The sequence below is a fragment of the Podarcis pityusensis genome (genome assembly GCF_964106645.2).
Source record: "Podarcis pityusensis genome assembly, chromosome: 16".
Lineage (NCBI taxonomy): Eukaryota > Metazoa > Chordata > Lepidosauria > Squamata > Lacertidae > Podarcis > Podarcis pityusensis.
This window is the reverse complement of record NC_138041.1, coordinates 38,115,389-38,126,559: the sequence shown is the minus strand read 5'-3', so window position 1 is coordinate 38,126,559 and position 11,171 is coordinate 38,115,389.

The window sequence follows — 11,171 nt, the reverse complement described above, 5'->3', positions numbered from 1 at the left end:
AACCCAGCCAGATGGGCATGGTAGAAATATATTATTATTATTAATATTATTATTATTATTATTAGTCTCACGGTAGCAAAATGTGCAGTTGTTGGTGGGGAGGAGGAGCAGGGTTTCTCTGACCTCTTGCAACTGGTGTTGTGCAGCTTCCTGGGAGCAGGAGAAAGAATCCTGCTGCTGCATTTGCCCAGTTCCAACCTCTCTGCTGCTTCCCAGTGACACATGGGAAACAAAGTCAGGCGAGTACCCAAGCCCCTCCGCTCCAACCACTACTGCAAAACTCCCCCAGATGCTTTTGTATCAGGTATATATTTTCCTCTCACACTTCCTTTTTCAGAAAAATGAACCAAAGTAAAAGAAAGCTTTGCGAATCCAGAAGATAATTATTGTACCCGAGGCAGAAGAGATTCACAGCCCCCACACTTACTATACCTGTGGAATCTTGTAGATGCCTAAGACAGTAGCCATGTGGAGAGAGATGTCAGAGTCAAGTCCCCCAATAAAAGCTACCTTACTTTTCTTCTTCTCACATTTGAAGTTGGGGACAATCCTTTCTGTGATGGACAGATGTTTCAGGGTGTTCTGATAAGTCATTCTTGCATTTAAGTAGCTATCAGTGATGTGAAGCCCAAAGGTCATATTTGGTACGATATTAGGATTCTTGTTTATTTCTTTCACAGCAAATACCAGGGAGAGGATATTTTGGTAGCCCTTTGGTGTGTCACTAATAAAAGAGTTATACTGTGTGTCAGAGGTATTCTCCTCCTCTCCCTCTTAAGCACATAGGTAACTTCCTAGCTCACATACATGTACATAAATTGCCACATCCTTCCCTTAACTCCTTATTTCCTTTCAGCAACCAATGGACACTCATTGGATGAGAAGTTGCCAAGTCAGAAATTCTGACTGGAGCCTCTCAGATAATCAGTGCTTGGTGTAGGTGGGGAGTAGAAATTAGAGCACCTCAGGTGGAACAGAGTTTATTCTTCCATGGTAGCTGAGTTTCCCTCTTTCCCTCCTTCAAATAAAATTGTGGCTGTACAAAAATTACTGTAGCCAATGTTAGTCATACTAAGTGAAGGCCGATTATGATTAATAGTTCAGTTAGGTGTATTAATTTCAGTGGGTCTACTCTGTAAACCAGCCAGATAGATACTTCGTTTTGGCAAAACAAGTTTGCGCCTACTTATTTTATTACCCAATATGGTTTACATTGTATAGCAGCAGGTATAATCCAAAATCTATGATATTCATATGTCACATTTATCTGTGACTGTTAGAATGATAGTGATTGTGAATATCAGGATCTAGCTTTGCTGCAAAGGAAAACCAGACGTTAATGGTGTGAAAGGAAACATAGAGGGAGGTTGAAGATGAAGTTGGGAGAAAGCGGTGAGAGCCATGGGATCAGATGATGAGAAAGAAGAACAGGCAGAAGATAGAAAGCCCAAGAAGCGGAATAAAGCAACATAGAATAAGGTGACCAGATCACAATGTAAAAAGGAGAAAATATATGTTTAACATCCCTCCTTGATAAAAGTCACAGGGAAACGTGTTCTGAGGGTACAATCGTATGATTGGTGTAATTGTAGCATACAAGAGCTCACCAAGGGTACACTATGATGGATAGAGATTTTTACTTACAAAAGTTCATCTATGAGCTTTGTGTTAGGGTGCTCATGGAAATCTTTCTCTTCAAATACAAAGCCAAAATAATTAACAATCCCTCCAATGATTAGGTCCCCTTTCTGATAATTCTGGTATGGAAGCTGGAAAGGCTCCATCATGGTGCATCCAGCAGAGTGTTCCTTGCTCTCAGTTGGAGGCAACTGAAGCCACAGGAAGAGAAGAATCTGCAGCAGGAATGTTCCTACCATCTTGGGGCCAACAGGGATGTTGAAAGTCTGATTTCTATCTCATCCTCCATAAACTGCATTACAGGAACTTTCATTGAATGACTCTGGATAATTCTGATAAAGGATAAATGCCAATGATCTGGTCCATGAAAACCTTCACTTTTAGAATTTCTCATTTGGGTTCTAAATGACTCAGGATTTATTTTATATATACTTTCACACTCTAACATTGATTGTGTTCATGGCTTGATAAAATGTACATGGGATTTTGCAAGATGGACGGTGAAACCCAGCAATTTGAGATAATTACTAAGGTATCTCCTTAGAGCATTGAGCTCTGTGACTTACAGTAAGATCAAAATAATAATGCATATTTGTTATTGAGTAGTTCTCTTGCAATTGTGAGTGCCCCATGCAAGCAAGCAGTCCAGCTACAAACTGGTGCCCTGAAGGGAGCTTCCTAGTTTTCCCAACGCTCTTCCTCAATCACACCTGCACCATTTCCCGCAACTGTACATGTGTTACCAATGGAGACATGATTTTCAGGGATCTTTCCTTGTACAAGAGTTAAGGGAAGGGAGAAAATAGTTAAAAGAACACCGGCTCCAGTTGCAGGTGCAATGCAGAATGTTACATTTCCTTACAGAAATGGTTAGTGTATGCAGACATCTGTTTTTCTATACACTTCAGAAATCCCACATTGCATGGACTAACAGCTGAAACTGACTAGTTACTGCATATTAACAAATATAGATCAATGCCTATGGAAGTGGGGAATTTCCTTTTGTCATCTTAGAGTTGGAAAGCAATGGGAGGGACTCATGAAGGTGACAATGGAGGCTTAAATGCAGTGGTACAACTTGAAACATACAATACATGTGGTTGTGGCATGTGGGAAGGGAAAGGGCAGTAAGGTCATGAAATCGACAGAGTGACTGACAGAGACAAACTGAAGTTCCAATATTTCCTATTTATTGGGGGGGAGGTAATATATAAGATCCTTCTTGAGTTTTCACTGTTACCCCACAGCGTGAGGTTAGGTATGAGCGTTCTTGGAGCAGCACAATTGTTGCATGGTCAAACACTCTTGGATTTGCAGACAATAAAGTGCCCCTGTTGATGGAAGCACCTAAGGGAAAGGCTATACTTGGAGACTAAAGCTTGGCAGGGTGTTATAAGTTCTCCTGAGGTCTTCACGGTGTTGTTCCTAAGCAAGCGACCTGGGTTCCAATTAACCTTCCCAGTTCAATGAAAAATGGAAAGTTGGCTCAAAGAGGAATTGTGGGTTATGTGTTTCAGTGGTATTCGACCCTTCCCACTACTGGCTTATAAAAACTCGTAAGGAGAAGGCAGCCAGCTGGCTCAAGATCACACTGTGATTGGTGATTTTAACCCTGATCTCCTAGGTCCACCTAATATCCCTCCACTTAATTCCACTTCCTTTAAAGAAGACATAGAAGTGAATAAACTGGAGGAAGGCCATAGGGAGAACTCAGAATACATAGAACATAGCACTCAACTGTTCTCTTGTGAGCAGGGCATCCCAGATTTAAAGAAGTCAGCCTGGTCTCTGATTGGATCCAGGAATGTCCTGGGATCCGTGTGTCCTCCTTTGGGCAGCCACCGCTGAGAAAAAAGGACACATGTTTGTGGAACTGAAAAGGGTGAAAAGAAAAGAAATCCATTTATGGATGCATAACCCGCTGAAGGAAAATAATGTATTTCAGTTACGAGTCAGGACAACTTTTGTGAAGGAATTCTACCCAAATGCAAATCCTCAAGTCTGGAGAGAGGAAATCAGTAGTGGGCAAGGAGAGAAAAAGGTGAAAACAATGTGGCAAGTGAGCACCACAGTGCCAGCTGAACACATGAGCTCAAGCACTGTAGGTATTCTGGATGATACTGAAGATGGTGGCCGTAAAGAAATGTGTTTTATTACCTTCACTGAGTGCTCTCAGGTCTACTTTACATAAAGTATTAGCAGTATTTCCTGCTCTTCTTCCCATAAGAGCCTAGGGCATCTAACAATAGCCAAGTATAAAATCTACATAAGACAGTTATTAAAACCAATATAATTTATGGGCTAATAGCCGTAAATAAATAAATAAATAAATAAAAAACCAATATAATAGTAAAAATGCAGTTGAGCAGACAGCAGAAAGAGGATCTACTTTTCATGCCAAAAGTTTTGAGAGAACTTCATCTGAAGTCCTGCAGAGCTACTGCTTGTCAGTATAGATAATACTGAGCTGGACGGACCAATAATCTGACCCCAGAACCAGGCAGCTTTCTGTGTTCCTGACATTTAGTAGTCACAAGCCTCTTGACACTGAACTTGTGTTTATGTCTAGTAACCATCAATAGATCCATAGAAGCTTCGTAGATAGCACTGAGATAGAAAAATCAACGTTCTGACTCTATATAAGACAACTTCCTTATATTTAGTGAAGTTTTTAATGACTGATGTTTTAATGTATTTTTTATTTTTTGTTGGAAGCCACTCAGAGTGGCTTGGAAAACCCAGCCAGATGGGCATGGTAGAAATATATTATTATTATTAATATTATTATTATTATTATTAGTCTCACGGTAGCAAAATGTGCAGTTGTTGGTGGGGAGGAGGAGCAGGGTTTCTCTGACCTCTTGCAACTGGTGTTGTGCAGCTTCCTGGGAGCAGGAGAAAGAATCCTGCTGCTGCATTTGCCCAGTTCCAACCTCTCTGCTGCTTCCCAGTGACACATGGGAAACAAAGTCAGGCGAGTACCCAAGCCCCTCCGCTCCAACCACTACTGCAAAACTCCCCCAGATGCTTTTGTATCAGGTATATATTTTCCTCTCACACTTCCTTTTTCAGAAAAATGAACCAAAGTAAAAGAAAGCTTTGCGAATCCAGAAGATAATTATTGTACCCGAGGCAGAAGAGATTCACAGCCCCCACACTTACTATACCTGTGGAATCTTGTAGATGCCTAAGACAGTAGCCATGTGGAGAGAGATGTCAGAGTCAAGTCCCCCAATAAAAGCTACCTTACTTTTCTTCTTCTCACATTTGAAGTTGGGGACAATCCTTTCTGTGATGGACAGATGTTTCAGGGTGTTCTGATAAGTCATTCTTGCATTTAAGTAGCTATCAGTGATGTGAAGCCCAAAGGTCATATTTGGTACGATATTAGGATTCTTGTTTATTTCTTTCACAGCAAATACCAGGGAGAGGATATTTTGGTAGCCCTTTGGTGTGTCACTAATAAAAGAGTTATACTGTGTGTCAGAGGTATTCTCCTCCTCTCCCTCTTAAGCACATAGGTAACTTCCTAGCTCACATACATGTACATAAATTGCCACATCCTTCCCTTAACTCCTTATTTCCTTTCAGCAACCAATGGACACTCATTGGATGAGAAGTTGCCAAGTCAGAAATTCTGACTGGAGCCTCTCAGATAATCAGTGCTTGGTGTAGGTGGGGAGTAGAAATTAGAGCACCTCAGGTGGAACAGAGTTTATTCTTCCATGGTAGCTGAGTTTCCCTCTTTCCCTCCTTCAAATAAAATTGTGGCTGTACAAAAATTACTGTAGCCAATGTTAGTCATACTAAGTGAAGGCCGATTATGATTAATAGTTCAGTTAGGTGTATTAATTTCAGTGGGTCTACTCTGTAAACCAGCCAGATAGATACTTCATTTTGGCAAAACAAGTTTGCGCCTACTTATTTTATTACCCAATATGGTTTACATTGTATAGCAGCAGGTATAATCCAAAATCTATGATATTCATATGTCACATTTATCTGTGACTGTTAGAATGATAGTGATTGTGAATATCAGGATCTAGCTTTGCTGCAAAGGAAAACCAGACGTTAATGGTGTGAAAGGAAACATAGAGGGAGGTTGAAGATGAAGTTGGGAGAAAGCGGTGAGAGCCATGGGATCAGATGATGAGAAAGAAGAACAGGCAGAAGATAGAAAGCCCAAGAAGCGGAATAAAGCAACATAGAATAAGGTGACCAGATCACAATGTAAAAAGGAGAAAATATATGTTTAACATCCCTCCTTGATAAAAGTCACAGGGAAACGTGTTCTGAGGGTACAATCGTATGATTGGTGTAATTGTAGCATACAAGAGCTCACCAAGGGTACACTATGATGGATAGAGATTTTTACTTACAAAAGTTCATCTATGAGCTTTGTGTTAGGGTGCTCATGGAAATCTTTCTCTTCAAATACAAAGCCAAAATAATTAACAATCCCTCCAATGATTAGGTCCCCTTTCTGATAATTCTGGTATGGAAGCTGGAAAGGCTCCATCATGGTGCATCCAGCAGAGTGTTCCTTGCTCTCAGTTGGAGGCAACTGAAGCCACAGGAAGAGAAGAATCTGCAGCAGGAATGTTCCTACCATCTTGGGGCCAACAGGGATGTTGAAAGTCTGATTTCTATCTCATCCTCCATAAACTGCATTACAGGAACTTTCATTGAATGACTCTGGATAATTCTGATAAAGGATAAATGCCAATGATCTGGTCCATGAAAACCTTCACTTTTAGAATTTCTCATTTGGGTTCTAAATGACTCAGGATTTATTTTATATATACTTTCACACTCTAACATTGATTGTGTTCATGGCTTGATAAAATGTACATGGGATTTTGCAAGATGGACGGTGAAACCCAGCAATTTGAGATAATTACTAAGGTATCTCCTTAGAGCATTGAGCTCTGTGACTTACAGTAAGATCAAAATAATAATGCATATTTGTTATTGAGTAGTTCTCTTGCAATTGTGAGTGCCCCATGCAAGCAAGCAGTCCAGCTACAAACTGGTGCCCTGAAGGGAGCTTCCTAGTTTTCCCAACGCTCTTCCTCAATCACACCTGCACCATTTCCCGCAACTGTACATGTGTTACCAATGGAGACATGATTTTCAGGGATCTTTCCTTGTACAAGAGTTAAGGGAAGGGAGAAAATAGTTAAAAGAACACCGGCTCCAGTTGCAGGTGCAATGCAGAATGTTACATTTCCTTACAGAAATGGTTAGTGTATGCAGACATCTGTTTTTCTATACACTTCAGAAATCCCACATTGCATGGACTAACAGCTGAAACTGACTAGTTACTGCATATTAACAAATATAGATCAATGCCTATGGAAGTGGGGAATTTCCTTTTGTCATCTTAGAGTTGGAAAGCAATGGGAGGGACTCATGAAGGTGACAATGGAGGCTTAAATGCAGTGGTACAACTTGAAACATACAATACATGTGGTTGTGGCATGTGGGAAGGGAAAGGGCAGTAAGGTCATGAAATCGACAGAGTGACTGACAGAGACAAACTGAAGTTCCAATATTTCCTATTTATTGGGGGGGAGGTAATATATAAGATCCTTCTTGAGTTTTCACTGTTACCCCACAGCGTGAGGTTAGGTATGAGCGTTCTTGGAGCAGCACAATTGTTGCATGGTCAAACACTCTTGGATTTGCAGACAATAAAGTGCCCCTGTTGATGGAAGCACCTAAGGGAAAGGCTATACTTGGAGACTAAAGCTTGGCAGGGTGTTATAAGTTCTCCTGAGGTCTTCACGGTGTTGTTCCTAAGCAAGCGACCTGGGTTCCAATTAACCTTCCCAGTTCAATGAAAAATGGAAAGTTGGCTCAAAGAGGAATTGTGGGTTATGTGTTTCAGTGGTATTCGACCCTTCCCACTACTGGCTTATAAAAACTCGTAAGGAGAAGGCAGCCAGCTGGCTCAAGATCACACTGTGATTGGTGATTTTAACCCTGATCTCCTAGGTCCACCTAATATCCCTCCACTTAATTCCACTTCCTTTAAAGAAGACATAGAAGTGAATAAACTGGAGGAAGGCCATAGGGAGAACTCAGAATACATAGAACATAGCACTCAACTGTTCTCTTGTGAGCAGGGCATCCCAGATTTAAAGAAGTCAGCCTGGTCTCTGATTGGATCCAGGAATGTCCTGGGATCCGTGTGTCCTCCTTTGGGCAGCCACCGCTGAGAAAAAAGGACACATGTTTGTGGAACTGAAAAGGGTGAAAAGAAAAGAAATCCATTTATGGATGCATAACCCGCTGAAGGAAAATAATGTATTTCAGTTACGAGTCAGGACAACTTTTGTGAAGGAATTCTACCCAAATGCAAATCCTCAAGTCTGGAGAGAGGAAATCAGTAGTGGGCAAGGAGAGAAAAAGGTGAAAACAATGTGGCAAGTGAGCACCACAGTGCCAGCTGAACACATGAGCTCAAGCACTGTAGGTATTCTGGATGATACTGAAGATGGTGGCCGTAAAGAAATGTGTTTTATTACCTTCACTGAGTGCTCTCAGGTCTACTTTACATAAAGTATTAGCAGTATTTCCTGCTCTTCTTCCCATAAGAGCCTAGGGCATCTAACAATAGCCAAGTATAAAATCTACATAAGACAGTTATTAAAACCAATATAATTTATGGGCTAATAGCCGTAAATAAATAAATAAATAAATAAAAAACCAATATAATAGTAAAAATGCAGTTGAGCAGACAGCAGAAAGAGGATCTACTTTTCATGCCAAAAGTTTTGAGAGAACTTCATCTGAAGTCCTGCAGAGCTACTGCTTGTCAGTATAGATAATACTGAGCTGGACGGACCAATAATCTGACCCCAGAACCAGGCAGCTTTCTGTGTTCCTGACATTTAGTAGTCACAAGCCTCTTGACACTGAACTTGTGTTTATGTCTAGTAACCATCAATAGATCCATAGAAGCTTCGTAGATAGCACTGAGATAGAAAAATCAACGTTCTGACTCTATATAAGACAACTTCCTTATATTTAGTGAAGTTTTTAATGACTGATGTTTTAATGTATTTTTTATTTTTTGTTGGAAGCCACTCAGAGTGGCTTGGAAAACCCAGCCAGATGGGCATGGTAGAAATATATTATTATTATTAATATTATTATTATTATTATTAGTCTCACGGTAGCAAAATGTGCAGTTGTTGGTGGGGAGGAGGAGCAGGGTTTCTCTGACCTCTTGCAACTGGTGTTGTGCAGCTTCCTGGGAGCAGGAGGAAGAATCCTGCTGCTGCATTTGCCCAGTTCCAACCTCTCTGCTGCTTCCCAGTGACACATGGGAAACAAAGTCAGGCGAGTACCCAAGCCCCTCCGCTCCAACCACTACTGCAAAACTCCCCCAGATGCTTTTGTATCAGGTATATATTTTCCTCTCACACTTCCTTTTTCAGAAAAATGAACCAAAGTAAAAGAAAGCTTTGCGAATCCAGAAGATAATTATTGTACCCGAGGCAGAAGAGATTCACAGCCCCCACACTTACTATACCTGTGGAATCTTGTAGATGCCTAAGACAGTAGCCATGTGGAGAGAGATGTCAGAGTCAAGTCCCCCAATAAAAGCTACCTTACTTTTCTTCTTCTCACATTTGAAGTTGGGGACAATCCTTTCTGTGATGGACAGAAGTTTCAGGGTGTTCTGATAAGTCATTCTTGCATTTAAGTAGCTATCAGTGATGTGAAGCCCAAAGGTCATATTTGGTACGATATTAGGATTCTTGTTTATTTCTTTCACAGCAAATACCAGGGAGAGGATATTTTGGTAGCCCTTTGGTGTGTCACTAATAAAAGAGTTATACTGTGTGTCAGAGGTATTCTCCTCCTCTCCCTCTTAAGCACATAGGTAACTTCCTAGCTCACATACATGTACATAAATTGCCACATCCTTCCCTTAACTCCTTATTTCCTTTCAGCAACCAATGGACACTCATTGGATGAGAAGTTGCCAAGTCAGAAATTCTGACTGGAGCCTCTCAGATAATCAGTGCTTGGTGTAGGTGGGGAGTAGAAATTAGAGCACCTCAGGTGGAACAGAGTTTATTCTTCCATGGTAGCTGAGTTTCCCTCTTTCCCTCCTTCAAATAAAATTGTGGCTGTACAAAAATTACTGTAGCCAATGTTAGTCATACTAAGTGAAGGCCGATTATGATTAATAGTTCAGTTAGGTGTATTAATTTCAGTGGGTCTACTCTGTAAACCAGCCAGATAGATACTTCGTTTTGGCAAAACAAGTTTGCGCCTACTTATTTTATTACCCAATATGGTTTACATTGTATAGCAGCAGGTATAATCCAAAATCTATGATATTCATATGTCACATTTATCTGTGACTGTTAGAATGATAGTGATTGTGAATATCAGGATCTAGCTTTGCTGCAAAGGAAAACCAGACGTTAATGGTGTGAAAGGAAACATAGAGGGAGGTTGAAGATGAAGTTGGGAGAAAGCGGTGAGAGCCATGGGATCAGATGATGAGAAAGAAGAACAGGCAGAAGATAGAAAGCCCAAGAAGCGGAATAAAGCAACATAGAATAAGGTGACCAGATCACAATGTAAAAAGGAGAAAATATATGTTTAACATCCCTCCTTGATAAAAGTCACAGGGAAACGTGTTCTGAGGGTACAATCGTATGATTGGTGTAATTGTAGCATACAAGAGCTCACCAAGGGTACACTATGATGGATAGAGATTTTTACTTACAAAAGTTCATCTATGAGCTTTGTGTTAGGGTGCTCATGGAAATCTTTCTCTTCAAATACAAAGCCAAAATAATTAACAATCCCTCCAATGATTAGGTCCCCTTTCTGATAATTCTGGTATGGAAGCTGGAAAGGCTCCATCATGGTGCATCCAGCAGAGTGTTCCTTGCTCTCAGTTGGAGGCAACTGAAGCCACAGGAAGAGAAGAATCTGCAGCAGGAATGTTCCTACCATCTTGGGGCCAACAGGGATGTTGAAAGTCTGATTTCTATCTCATCCTCCATAAACTGCATTACAGGAACTTTCATTGAATGACTCTGGATAATTCTGATAAAGGATAAATGCCAATGATCTGGTCCATGAAAACCTTCACTTTTAGAATTTCTCATTTGGGTTCTAAATGACTCAGGATTTATTTTATATATACTTTCACACTCTAACATTGATTGTGTTCATGGCTTGATAAAATGTACATGGGATTTTGCAAGATGGACGGTGAAACCCAGCAATTTGAGATAATTACTAAGGTATCTCCTTAGAGCATTGAGCTCTGTGACTTACAGTAAGATCAAAATAATAATGCATATTTGTTATTGAGTAGTTCTCTTGCAATTGTGAGTGCCCCATGCAAGCAAGCAGTCCAGCTACAAACTGGTGCCCTGAAGGGAGCTTCCTAGTTTTCCCAACGCTCTTCCTCAATCACACCTGCACCATTTCCCGCAACTGTACATGTGTTACCAATGGAGACATGATTTTCAGGGATCTTTCCTTGTACAAGAGTT